Here is a 14,172-nt window from a genome sequence, read left to right on the forward strand (position 1 = left end):
AGGTTTCCCCACTGCAGGGCAATTCCCAGGCAATGGAAGCTGGTTTTCCTTTTACAAACACTGAAACCCTTAATTTCAGCAGGATCCTGGGGAAGTATTCCAGAATCAGTCTCCACAGCCATCAGCATCCCAGTGCAGCATTCCTGACAAAGCACATTCTGGAGGAAACAGACTCAGCCAAAACAGACCTGAGGCTGACAGAGCAATTTCCCCTCTTTTTCTTCTAAAGCTCCTTTCTAATTATAATCCCTGCTGGGTGTGGTTTATTTCTGGGTACTCGGGATTGGGAGGAGCTCTAGGAGAGGAGTGGGGGCTTTTCTTTATACTGGCTGGAATATTTTGATTATTAAATTAAAATCAGCCTAATAATCCCTGACCTGTGCAGAGCCAGGAGTGTTTTATATTGTAAGGGTTTGCAAAGCTCTGTCTTAGGCCAGATTTAAGTGAATGAAGGCAGTTGTTCTACCTTAAACCTGGTTTAAGTAAATGAAGTGCCATAACCAGACTGAGACCATCCCGAAGGATCTCCTCTGTTCTTAGGAAGGGAAGTTAATAAACCCTTTAATTTTAATTTGGTTTGTTTGGATTTTTTTTTTTAGTTTGGGTTGGGTTTTTTTTAGGTTAGGGGAGGGTTTAAGCAATATTCAAGAGAACTGCTGGAGATAAGGCCAGAAATCCTCACATTTAACACTAAAAATGTGTGATTTGGGTGTGACAAAGTGCAGAGCTGGTCAAAGGCACTTCTGCCCTGAGGAACTGTCCAGAACTCAGGCTCAGGGGGGACCTTGTGGCTCTGCACAGCTCCTGACAGGAGGGGACAGCCGGGGGAGTCAGGCTCTGCTCCAGGGAACAGGGACAGGAGAGAGGGAACAGCCTCAGGCTGGGCCAGGGCAGGCTCAGGGCGGATTTTGGGAAAGTTTCTGCATAGGAAGGGTGCTGAGGCCCTGGAACAGGGCAATGCTGGAATCCCCATCTCTGGATGTGTGAAAGGGACTGAAATGGGACTGGCAGCAGCCTGAAGGTCATTTGAAGCCATTCCATCAGACCCTCTGGTGTTTCAGGTGGCTTTCTGGAAACATTTATTAAAAAATTACCTGATTTTACTGGTAATGTTCTTATTGATCCTTCCCAGTTACTGGTTCTTCCCTGGAGAAGTCCAAAATCCCCAGGGCTGGTCTCTGAACCCACCCCAACACCCCCAGAAGCACCCACAGCTCATCGTGGTACACACCCCAGGGAGAGGAACCCCAAAATCAGCAGAATTATTCCATCCTCAGCACTCCATGGGATACACAGGCTGCTGTGGATCCACCTGCTCTCACTTCCTGCTAAGTGCAAAAGAACATTCCAGCCAAGGACTGTGGAATGCTGACTCTGTTTCCATTCTGCAGCCTCAAACCAGAGCTCATTGCTGTGCTCATCACATCTGCCACTGGAATTCTGCATAAATCTCACCACCAGTTCTGCACAAAATGGGGAAATATCCTCTTTTCTGCTTAAAATAAGGTGTGTGTAGGCAAAAATTGTGAGTTTGGTATGAGATAGCAAGGGGGGATAAAAAATTATTTATTTGAAAAATACACAATTTAGAGTGTGTTATCTCTCAAAAATATTTTTCAGACTTTTTTTTCCCAATGAAAAGCTTTTTTTCCTGCTTTAGTAGTCTCTGATAATGAAGAAAGGGAAATCTGGGGGTTGGCCCTGCCTCTGTTCATAGATTTGGACAGGATACTCAAGCTTTGACTGAGTCCCCCCATTCTAAAGTAGAAAGAGATGTGATAATTCAGGTGGGAAAGGCTTTTTGAGCTGTTGGAGAAGTCCATATTTAAGCCTGACCCAGGATCAAACAACTGATTTGGCAAGAGCTTCCAGTGCTTGGTGAGCAGGGAATGACATTCCTCCAATGGAAGCACCCAGGGGCTGAAGTTGGGGTCTGTTGTTTGTCCAGCAGCTGCTGCCTTGGAACCTGCCTGTTCATCCTCTCTGGAAGCAGCTGGCCCTGCAATTAGTAGGGATTGAAACAATTAAAAGGAAAATGAGGATGGAGGCAGCACTTGCAGCACAGAGGTTCAGAGGGATGTGCAGGGTTAAGTACAGGGATCTGCCTTGTGGGGAACAGGGAAGGGCTGATTTTCCAAGCTGGCTGCCTTGATCAGCTCCTTCGTGCTCTGGCAGCACTTCTGTGCTGCTGCTCCCTTTTCCTGGTGCTTTTGAGGGTCCTTTTCCCCAGTTCCACACGAGCAGGTTGATATTCCTACGAAAATTGCAGCAAGATTTCTGCCTCTGCTGCTGGAGCAGGACACCTGGCTGGATTCTGCTTGGTGCTTTCCATACGAGAGGATAATTCCTTCCTGTGGGAAGGGACCTCTGGAGCTTTCCTGGTGCGACCCTCACTCAGGGCAGGGTCATTTTCAAAGTCACTTGGGCTTGCTCAGGGTCTTGCCCAGTCGATGTTGTCACATTCCAAGGATGGAAATTCCCAGGGTTCCTCTGTTTTATGATGATGAACTTCTCCATCCCCAATTTCCCTCTATTTTGCAGGAGATGCAGATTCCTTTGTGGCACAACCATGTCAGCAAGTCTGAGGACAAAGGGCAGACTGAAGAGGGAGAATCCCTGATGTTCCTGTGCACAGCAGATTCCCTGCACTGTCCCAAATCCAAGCTGGGTGCCAGCTGCAGGAAGGCAGGGATGGGCTGTAGCCCTTTACCTGGAATCATGGAATTATGGAATATCCTGAGCTGGAAGGGTCCCACCAGGACCTGCCAGTCCAGCTTTGCCCTGGAGTGCCCTCAGCTGCTCCTCCCAAACTCTTTCTCATCCCTGTGTCGTTCCTTTGGATGCTTTCCCACACCTTTAGATCTTCCTGATATTGCAGCACCCAAAACCGCCACCAACACTGGAGGTGAGGCTGTCCCAGCCCAGAGCAGAGCAGGACAATCCCCTCCCTTGCCCAGCAGAACCAGATGCCTTTGGAGACCTCTATTTACCCAAAAGAATCACAGCTTCCACTTTGGGTCTTCTTGGAGAGAAAAGTGTGATGTCTGGGAGACAAACATTTCCTGGGGTGCAGAACAGCTGCTCCACCACGAGCTCCTGCAGCTCTGAAAATGGTAAAAAACCTCCTCTTCCATCCCTCAGGAAGTTCTGTTCTCATCAAACTTGCCAGACACTTTTCTGGGTTACAGAGGCTTCTGAGCTTCTGGAAACCCTATCCTAGATCTGCTTTTTTAGACATCTCCATTCCTTTGAAATTCCCCAGCAGATGGAGGCTGAAGCCCTAAATCAGTTGGCCCTGGGACAGCTGATTCCCAAGATTCACGTGGAAATTTGCAAGTCTTGTGATTTGGAATAAAAAGCCCTGGGATATCAAAGATCTCGGTCAACCCCTCCCTTGATTTTTTGGGAAGAAATTGCCAGAAAAAGCCCTCCTGACTTTAATTCCTGTATTGTTCTGATGCATGTTCAGAGTGGAAAATAATGGCTGGAAGTCCTTTTGCTCAAGGGCAAATTTATTTCCTGGCCAACATCTGGCTCCAGGCTCATCTTTCCTGCAATTTGCCAGTTGCTGGCATGAGGGAAAAAGAGAATTATTGAGCTCTTTCTCTGCTTGGATCCAATTAGTCAAAGAAAAGATGCTGGAGGTAAATGTGATGCACTCAGGAAAGATGCAAATGTTTTCTCTCTGCCAGGTCCTTCCTGCCATAGCTCAGGGCAGGGGGTGGCACTGAAATGATGGTGACAAAACCTGGCCTGAGGTCACCCACTCCAGAAACTTCTTTCCCTACACTTGAGGAAACAAAAGGATAAGCAGGGATCATTCTCACTTGGGATACCTCCATCAGCAGCTGGGGATGGCATAGAGTCACAGAATCCTGGAATATCTTGAGCTGGGACCCCCAGGATCATCCAGCCCAGCTCTTGGCCCTGCCCAGACCCCCAACAACCCCACCCTGTCCATCCCTGGCAGTGCTGTCCAAAGGCTTCTGGAGCTCTGGCAGCCTCGGGGCCGTGCCCATTCCCTGGGGAGCCTGGGCAGTGCCAGCACCCTCTGGGGGAAGAACCTTGCCCTGAGCTCAGCCTGAGCTGCCCTGGCCCTGCAGCCATTCCCTGGCTCCTGTCCCAGTCCCAGAGCAGGAATTGGAGCCACCCCTCGGGAGGAGCTGCAGCCCCTGAGGAGTCTCCCCTCAGTGTCCTCTGCTCCAGCTGAACATTCCAAGTGCCCTCAGCCCAAGATTCCCCTCAAGACCCTCCACCATCTTCACAGCCTCCTTTGGGTGCTCTCCAATAGCCTTCGATCTGTCCCATCTTGTGGAACCCAAAACTGAACCAGGAGCTGCACCTTCTGGACCAGAAGCTGTTTAGCTGGTTTTCAGCTGAATTCTCCTCTTTCAAGAAAAATAGGTGACATGAATCCATTCCATGGATCCATTGAAAGGATGTTACCTTAATGTTGTGTCCAACACAAAGACAGGACCATGGGACAGGGGGTCAGAAACACACAGGGACATCTCTGTCCCTCACAGTCAGGCAGAGCCATTTCCCACCCCCACCAACCCCTGTGGTCCATGACTGTCCAGGCCTGGGCTGGACAAACCCATGGCCCTGTTAAACCCATGCACAGGCAGGTCCTGGGTCACTGGACACAAACCCATGGCCCTGTTAAACCCATGCACAGACAGGTCCTGGGTCACTGGACACAAACCCATGGCCCTGTTAAACCCATGCACAGGCAGGTCCTGGGTCACTGGACACAGCCAGGAAGCACCGTGAAAGTTAAGGAGCAAGTCCTTCTGGTGTTACCTTTCCATCCCTTTTCCTGGCCACAGATCCATTGGAGTCCCTCATCTCCAGAAAAAGCCCTGGGGAAGGAAGAAGTTGAGGATCAAGGAGCAAACCCAGCCGGTGCTCAGGAGTGCAGGTGCATCGCTGCACTCTGAGTGTTTTATAACTTCTTCCCAAGCCCTGCTCCCCATAATCAGATTATGAAACCTTCAACTGAAGTTAATGCAAACAAACAGATCATGCGGAGAGCCATAAAAATAAAATATCATAATAAAACCCCTAAATCGAGAGCATCTCCTGTAAACAGAGCGCTGTAAACACAGTAATGTGTCTCTCTGCAACGATATTTGGTGAGGTATGGAAGAGCCCCAAGAGATGGCAGGAAAACACAGCTGTTCTCTCCTTGCAGGAGGTGAGGGAATGCAGCACAGAGGTGAGGGGTGGCTGCAGGGTCAGCACAGGCTCTGCTGTGCTCCTGCAATGGGAAGAGGGCTCCCCCCGGATGGGTCAGGCTGGAAGGAGCCCAGAGGGTCCCTGGTGTCACCTCCCTGCTCCAGCAGGGCCATCCCAGAGCTCAGGGCACAGCAGGGTGTGCTCACAGCTCTGCCACGGCCCCAGGGAGGAGACCCCAGAGCCTCTCTGGGCTCTGTCAGGGCTGGCACTGCCCAGGGCAGCAGTTCTGCCTCCTGGGCAGGGGCAGCTCCTGGGCTCAGGCCCTGCCCGTGGCTCTGGGGCCATGGCTGGGCCTGGAGCAGAGCCTGGGGCTGCCCTGAGCCTGCACACAGGGACAGACTGGGACACACTGGGACAGACTGGGACACACTGGGACACACTGGGACAGACTGGGACACACTGGGACAGAAAGACAGGGACACCCAGGCACAGGCAGGGCCGAGGCCCCTCTCACTGGGGCTCCTCTCCCGGCTGAGCAGCCCCAGCTCCCTCAGCCTTTCCTGGGCACCGAGCTGCTCCAGGCCCTTGCTCAGCTCCAGGAGCTCCTGTCCCTCCTGTGCTGAGGAGCCAGAGCTGGACACAGCACCCAGAGGTGCCCCCAGGGCTGGGCACAGGGGCAGGATCACCCCTGCCCTGCTGGCAATGCTCTTCCTGATGCCCCCAGGATCCCACTGGGCCCCAGGTCACTCTCCTGGCTCAGGGACACCTCGCTGTCCCCACGTCCTTCCTCACAGAGCTGCTCCAGCAGGTCCCCCCAGCCTGTCCTGGTTGTTCCTCCCCTGGTGCAGGACCTGTATTTCCCTGTTCTCTACTTCTCTCCCCATTCCCCTGTTGGGGTCCTTATTTCCCCATGTTTTCCTTGGGTTTGCTCTGGCTCGTTCCTCTCTCCACAATCTGATTTGGGCAGATGTCGTTTGGGTGGCGATGATTTGGGAAGGGAAGTTTTGGGTTTGGGTAGGGAGGATGTGGGAGGATCTGCTTTGGGAAGGGCTGATTTGGGTGGGAATAGTTTCGGAAGGGAAGATTTGGGAGGGGACAATTTAGGAATTATTGATTTGGGTTGAGCGTTGAGCTGATTTTGGAGGGGATGATGTGGGAAGGGATGGTTTGGGTTGGGATGATTTGGGTGGGGAATATCTGGGAAAGGATGGTTTGGGTAGGGAGGTTTTGTAAAAAGAAGTTTTGGGGAGGGCTGAATTGGGTGGGGATGATTTGGGAAGGGCTGATTTGGGCAGGTGTGGTTTGGGTGGGGATGATTTGGGAATGCGTGGTTAACTCTGTGCTGTCAGGGGTGGCCACCACACCTGGGTTTTTGGTAGCCATTACCTCAATATTACCTGGAATTGTTAAAATTCTTTCCAGGCATGTTAATAAAATTGAGTTATGGAACAATGGTAGATTTATTCCAGGGAAACATTTCATCAACCACTCTGCTGCTATAGCAGTACCAACAAGTATAATTGTGTGGGTTTTTTTTTTTTCATGAAATACACAGGTTTTTCCTAAAAATCCAAATTGTGCCTCTCCACTCAGAAAGAAATGTAAAAAAAACTCCAAAGAAAGGAATTGTCTGAAATATCCCTTTGTGAAGAGATTTTGGATGGCATTCCAAAGCTTTTCTTATTTCTTATGGAAGATCAAATTCCTGTTCAAGACATTTTTCTAACAAGGACAATAATTTGCTCCAAAAATCCCCCCCTTTCCAAAGTTTCTCTTGGCTCTGCAGTTCTGTTGGGACACAGCTCAATCCTCTGCCTGTGACAATGGAGCTCAGCATTGTCCTTTCCATCAAGAACTTCTTTCATGCTGGAATTGCAGTTCTGATGTTTCCTTTTGCTCCTAATTTTGTAATGGACTCTTCCACTAAGCCCAGCTCAAAACAAATCAAGCCTAATTTCAATTCCAACAAATCGGAACAAGACTTTAAAGCTTTTTTTTTCTTTCTTTCTCTCTTTTTTTTTTCTTTTTCTGAAGAAATATAGCATCAAGAGAAATCTTGGTGCACCAAGGGATCCCCAGGGAAAGAAATAATTTTGGCAGTGGATCGGGCTATGTTGGGTGGATGAGACCTTGGGGATGTGACAATCTACAGCTTAAGTCTGTGCTGACAGACTCTGGAAATGCCTGAATGACATGTTCTGATTTAGGAATCACTAATTTTTTTACCCAAAATGAATGAGGGAGACCAGGAATTTCTGTCTCCACTTCCCATTCCAGCAATCCTGGGGGAAAATCCAAAATACTTCTGGTTTACATTGTATTGTTGTCACTAAAAGTACATAAAACCCATGCCTGTTGATTGGACTTGATGTCCTTAAAGGTCTTTTCCAACTTTAATGACTCCATGGCTCTAAACCCAGCAGTGGTGAATTAACATCCCCAGACCGGGAATTTTAGATTGGATTTTAGGAATACCTTTATCTGAGTGAGTGTTCCAGCAAGTGGAAGCACCTCAGCTCTTGACCTGCTGGTTGGAAATAGGGTAGGGATGATCTGGGATTTGGGAAAGGAGGATCTTTCCCAAAGAAAGAGAAGCTGGAATGGAGGCACCAGTTGTCCTTTCCAAGCAACTTTTCCATGCTTCCAGATCTGTCCCATCATGGAGAGGGACAGTCTGTAAGAGCTCAGATAAAATCAGGGAGAAAATGTTGTATGTAGGAATCCTTCTGTCCAGGAGGCCCAGAAGGATCCATGGGCCCTGCGCGTGAGAAACCAGGAGGCCAAACCATGGGGGATTTTGGCTCTTGGCTAGGGAAAGGCCATTGCTAACAAAATACACCAGTGCCGTGTTTTCCAGGGAAAAACCATCCTGGAATTCAGGTGCTTCTGACAGGCAGCAAATACAGCTCTGGGGTGCAACCTGCTCCAACCCTGTGTAAGTGAATTCCTTGGAAATTCCACCCATAAATCTCACATTTGGGCTGTGCAGGTGAAGCCAAAGGGTTCCTGGCACTGGGAGGTGGAGCTCAGGAGAATCCCAGAGGCTGTGGATGTGATGTCAAAGGATTCCTGGCACTGAGAGATGGAGGCCAGGAGAATCCCAGAGGCTGTGGATGTGATGTCAGAGGGTTCCTGGCACTTAGAAATGGAGCTCAGGAGAATCCTAGAATGTGATGTGATGGCAAAGGGTTCCTGGCACTGGGAGGTGGAGCTCAGGAGAATTCCAGAGGCTGTGGAGTTGATGAGGGCAGAAGTTGCTCTGACCCTCAGCCCTCCCCTCTGACAGACTCAGTTCCCTCTGGAATGGCAGATCCAAGCATGGAGATCCAATTAGGAGTGGTTTTCCCCTCCTTCTGCTTTACTGGGATAACTCCCTGACACCAGGTATTGTCTCTGAGAAAAGAGGAAAGCTGCTGTGCATTCCTGAAGACTCCCAGGTATTTCTCCATAGTTTTGTCTCCTGAGCGCTGTGGCATTCACATTCTCTGAACATGATTCCTTCGCCCAGGGTTTTTCTCCTGGGAAGCTGAAAGGCAGTGAGAGAGGCCTCAGAGAAAAGGAAAACGATTCTTATCTCATTTGCTTCTCCTGTGTTGTGCTTGTGTGGAATGTGTTTGGAGATTGTTTACCCACAGGTGATTGTTTCACTGGATTCTGCTGTGAGTTGTTTTGACTCATTGGCCAATCAGTGCCAGGGTGTGTTGGGACTCTGGAAAGAGTCAAGAGTTTTCATTATTATCTTTTTAGCATTAAGTAAGTATCCTTTCTGTATTCTCTAGTATAGTATAGTATTCTTTAATATAATATAGTATAATAGTAATAAATTAGCCTTCTGACAACATGGAGTCAGATGCATCGCTCTTCCCTGCCACGGGGCTCGCTGTGTGTTTACAGTAGAGCACACTTGAAGGAGTCAAGTCCCTCAGCCTGTGCCTGCTCTCATCCTGGGCGGGTGCTCACCCTGACATGTCACATCACTGGGAGATGCCATCAAAAATGACCTCCAGCTGCTCCTGGTGGCATCATGACAATGATGCCACAGCTGGCAGGTGACAAAGGTGGCAGGGACACCCAGCCATGCCAGCACTTCATAATACATGTCCTTTAGGGACAGACACTGGTGTTCAGGGACTCAAAGAGCTCCTGGAGACAATTTGTTGGTTTAAAAAAAAAAAAAAAAAAAAAAAAAAAAAAAAAAAAAAAGTTCTCTGTTCTGAAATGTGAAATCCTGGGAATTCTCACCAAAAATTGGGCAAACATCTCTTCCCTGCAGCCTCATGGGTGTCTTCTGTGTACTGCTCATTCACTCCCAGCTTTAACGGCTTTGGAAGCACTTCTGTCACCATTCTGCTCCAGAACCGTCCCCTTGAGGGAGCTGGGCACAGAGAGTGGCACTCAGAGAGTGGCAGCACTTCCAGAGCCATGGGAGGGGACTCTCCATCCCTGGGAATGTCCAGGACAGGTCTGGGAGCAACCTGGGATAGTGGAAGGTGTTCCTGCCTGTGGAATGAGATGGGATTTAAGGTCCCTTCCAGCCCAAACCAGCCTGGAATTCTATGATCCCGTGATTTAGTGCCTCCCAACTCAGCAGAATTTCCCCATCTCTGTAGGAGCAGAGCTGAAATCTTCAGCTAAAGGGCAGCTCCCGTGTCCTACACCAGGGAATCATTTCCATCATCCTGCCAAGGAAAAATGGCTCAGGACTGCTCCTTCCCTTCCCTTCTGTATTCCCTGAAGAGCTCTGCTCTGTGAGGAACCTTGAAATGATTGGCTCCTGCCAAAGCCTTTAGCAGAAAAATGGGACTTTTCTAATCAACACCCAGCAATTATGCAAATTTTGGAGACAAAATGGTGATAAGAACAACAAAAATAATTTTGCCAATAATTATCACATTGAGGTTTGCTGCTTCTTATTAAAATCTTCCACTTTTCCAAAGAAATTGCTGTTTGGACACATGAAAAAATTAAAATATTGCTTGTAAACTGTAACTGAAAAATATTTCATGACCCCTGAGTATCTCTTTAGGGTCTGTAAGACCCAGAGAAGGAGTTGTAGGAGTTTGTAACAGCAAAAACATTGCAAGACATGAAGAGGGAGCAGAAATAATTGAGGTCTGGAGGGGCTGAATGCAGAAATGATTAAAAGAGATACTTATGGATAACGACTCGAGATGGAATATAATCACTTTCTTGGAGGGCACGGAGAACAAAAAGATGGGATTTGTTTAGCTTTGCACATTGGGGCATAATTAGAAGTAATAGGATTAAATTTCTGCATGGAAAATAATCTGATTATCAGGAATCACTTGGAAATTAACTATGGCCTGCAAAGGGTTAACTGGGGCTTCAAGTTCCATCCTCCTCCTCCCTCTGGGCACATTCCTGGCTGGGGCACTTCCAGCAGGTCCTTCTGTGGGGCATCCCCCTGGGAAGAGCTGCTCCAGGCTCCCTCTTTGGAAGTGTAGCTTAAATGAATCTTTTTTAATAGGATTTTTTTCCAGAACTCTAATTATTTCTTTTTCTCATGGAGGGTGACATTTGTTTGGATTCCTACTCCACAACTTTCAGGGCCCAAAACTTCCTCAGAAAGGGCTGTCCCAGGAGAAGGAGAAGCTCAAAGCTCACTCAGCAGAACCAGGGGTGAAGCTCACTCAGGGTGGGGGTGAAGATGCAGAATTTGGGGAGGTGGGGGAGAATTCCCTGACAAAATCCCTGACTCATGGACATGTTTCCATGAGCAGGTAGATCTGAGCTGTTTCTCCTCCTGGAAGACCTTGTGGAAGAGGGAAAGGCACAGTGAAATGTAATGGTCTCATTAAAGTGCTGAGTGATTTTTATTCACCTCAGAATGATGTTCTTCCTGAAAGACACGATTATTTCCAGGACCTCAGGCAACTCCAGATGAAGAGATGTCTGAATCCATAATAAGCTGGGAAGGCTTTTCTTCCAAGCACTCGTCCAGCCTGACAGCAGAGCAAGAGCTCAGGGTTTGGGGTGCTTTAGTCAAGGAAAATACACCAAATGCAGCCAAAAAGAGGGAAAAGTGGATATTGGATATCAGGTTTTTTAGGCTGGATCTGTGGAAAGGGTGGTCAGGCACTGGCACAGCTGCCCAGGGCACTGGTGGAGTCACCAAAGCCATGGGGATGTGGCACTTGGGGCATGGGGCAGTGGTGGCCTGGGCACTTTTAGGTTTGATGATTTTGGAGGGCTTTTCCAACCTGAATGGTTTGGGGACCCTGGGAGCAGCCGGGTGCATCCTGCAGCCCCTGCACTCCCAGCTGGGAAGGTCACTGCACTGCACCAGGCTCTTCTGAGGCAGGCAGGGGGAGGAGGAAGAGGGGAAGAAGGAAAACGAGGAGGAGGAGGAGAAGGAAAATGAGGAAGAGGAGGAGGGATGGTTTGATCCCAAGATCTCTCCCTGTTCCACGCTGGGATTCCCCAGCTCACACCTTTGCCCCTGTGATCTTGGCAGGGCTCAGAAGCCGCCGGGGTAGGAATAGATATCAGGAATTCTGCTCCTGAGGAGCTGAATCCAAGCCCCCTGAGGGTCCAGGGCTGTGGGCGCAGCAGCATTTCCCTGGATCCCTGGGCCATTCCTTGCTGTGGGACCTGCCTCCCACCGGGATCACCAAATCTCTCCTTGCTCCTGGAGCCCTCCCACCCTGGTGAGCAGATCCAAGCGGCGTTCCCTGCCTGCCTGGAGCTGTAAAATTGCAGCTTTACTGCAGCAGCTGCTCCTTTACAGCCCCTGCTAAATCCTGGGCTGCTCCCAAACCACTCCTGGGCAAAGCCTTTCCTTAGGGGATGGGAAAAACCACCCAAGGTTGTCTGTATGCTGCAATCACATCAGCTCTGTCCTGCTCCTAATGAGCCAGGCTCAGCTCTGGAATCACTCTGGGCAAGGCATTTTCCTTAGGCTTTGGATCGCTGCATTTCCTCCAACCTTCCTGGGCTTTTTCCAGCCTTTTGAAAGGTCAGGGCTGGATCTGTGAGGCCCCAGCTCTCCCTGGGCAAGGGGAGATGCACAGGAGCTGTTGGGACACTTGTGTGGCAACAAGAACATAATAAATTAATAATCATAATTATTTGAATAATATTTTGGGGCATTTTGAGCTCATTTTGGGGGAATTTTATTTGATTTCAACAGGAAATGTGAAGCTAAACAAGAATGTCCACTGAGGAACCTTTTGATATTCGGGAATAAGCAGGTGCCAGTATTAGGTGCTCAGAGCCAGATGTGACTCCAGCCCTACTGTAAGGAACAAACAACAATAGTAAAAGGTCTGGAAAGGAAAATAAATTCATTTTTCCATGTCAAGAGGGTTTTTTTCCTACAGTCTGAGAAGCCCCAGAGCTGCTCCTCCCATGGAAACACATTGGAATTTTAGCATCATAAATGATGTCTCACTAAAACACAATTATTGTTGTTTTTTCTCAATTTCAGGTGCTTCTCCATAGTGAGGGGGTCCTATATTTTATGGAATCAGTATCCCAGAGTATGGATTTTGCTTGCTTGGAGCAATAAGAGAAAAACAGTGGGATTTACCTTCTCGTGTGGAGATTCATTTGTAACTCCTCGCACCATGTTGGGAATGTTCTGTTGAGTGTTATCACTAATGTTTTTTGATCTATTGCTTCACCCTTTATTTTATTTCAGAAGAATCTTTTTATTATATATTTTGGAGGTTCACCTGGCATATTCCTGAGACGAATTACATCCCTGTCCAACTCTTCTCCTCTGAGACATGAAAAATCAAACCAAACTTTCTTGGGTGAAGAACCATCATGACAATTTGATATTTAGTATTTAGTCATTGTCCCACTAAGAAGAAAAACTTCATTATGACCCAAAATTCATATTTTGATATAGTTGGATGGAAAATTGCAGTTCCAGTCTTTTTTTTTTTGTTTTTTTGGTAACACTGGGTGAGGCTTAGGGACAATTTTATATCCCTTTGTAATATAATTGGCCTTTTTTGTCACCTGTGTCATGTCCCCAGAGTGACACCAAATTTCAGGGAGAGATCAGAAATCGAATTTTTTTTTTGTATACTACGTGCCACCAGTGAGCACAGAAACCCACACACTGAAATTCTGGGGCTTGTAGGGCCACTTCCCCCAGGAATTCCACCCCAAAACCATGGCCAGCTCCTGCAGAACATCCAAATTTCCCACATTTTCCACCACCCAGAACAATCCCTGTGAACCATCATAGCTGGCTGAATTCCACTCCGGAGCCGTGGCTCTTCCATCCTGAACATTTGCTCATCCATAAAACCCAAATAAACAACAACAACAACAAAAATTAAGGCTGGGGAAGAATCAATGTAAGAGTGCCATCTGGTGACATCTGCCATGGACCAGCCACAGCTTTTCCTGCAGTGCAGCGGGGAAAAACAGGGAGAAGAGAGGTCACTCTACAGGAGGTTCCCCAACCTGATCCATTTTCCCAACAAAAATGGGCAACAAAACAGGAGACTCCAGCTTGGTGGCTGAGGGCTAAAAATCCTGCCCCAAATGTGCAAACCCAGGTGCAAAGTGGCTGTTTAATATTCATAGCCATGCAAATGGAGTCATTGTCTTTGCAAATGGGTAGTTAGGAATGTTGGAGGTAGGATCGGGATAATTAGGGACGTTGGACATGGGGTTGGGAGAACTGTGCCCACAGACCTGCCCTGCTGGGCTGGAGCAGGCTGAAAAGCTGGGACTGGGTCCCCCCTTGATGTATTTAAATATTAACATCTCATGTTTATGCAAATTCCTACCACGTTTCAATGTTTGGAATCACAGCGGTGATGACTTGAACACAACCTGATGTCAGGTCTGACATGGAGTGGCTCTTCCTCTTCAAAAGAGGTTAATTCCTATCATCCATTGAATCCAGTTTGCTACTGGGAATCTGCTCTCCCTACAAAACAGAAGTCCAGGGTGAGTTCCAGGGAGAGGCTGCTTGGAGCTGTCTATTTTCATGGATATTTCCACGTTGTCTCC

The 14,172-nt window shown here is 48.3% G+C and overlaps 2 long non-coding RNA genes across 3 annotated transcripts; one reads left to right on the forward strand and one right to left on the reverse strand.

The window, feature by feature from the left end:
* Positions 1 to 1,223: 1,223 nt before the first annotated feature.
* Positions 1,224 to 8,445, reverse strand: LOC135282768 (uncharacterized). Its single transcript, XR_010348822.1, has 3 exons — positions 8,153 to 8,445; positions 4,804 to 4,862; positions 1,224 to 1,999 (listed from the first exon to the last, which is right to left on the reverse strand). It is a non-coding gene; the product is annotated as an uncharacterized LOC135282768 (long non-coding RNA).
* Positions 8,135 to 12,726, forward strand: LOC135282769 (uncharacterized). Of its 2 annotated transcripts, none has more exons than XR_010348823.1 (2): positions 8,135 to 8,615; positions 12,626 to 12,726. It is a non-coding gene; the product is annotated as an uncharacterized LOC135282769 (long non-coding RNA). The 2 variants fall into 2 exon arrangements; XR_010348824.1 differs by lacking the exon at positions 12,626 to 12,726 and adding an exon at positions 12,329 to 12,499.
* The last annotated feature ends 1,446 nt before the right edge of the window (positions 12,727 to 14,172 follow it).

The sequence above is a fragment of the Passer domesticus genome, chromosome 17 (genome assembly GCF_036417665.1).
Source record: "Passer domesticus isolate bPasDom1 chromosome 17, bPasDom1.hap1, whole genome shotgun sequence".
Taxonomy (NCBI): Eukaryota; Metazoa; Chordata; class Aves; order Passeriformes; family Passeridae; genus Passer; species Passer domesticus.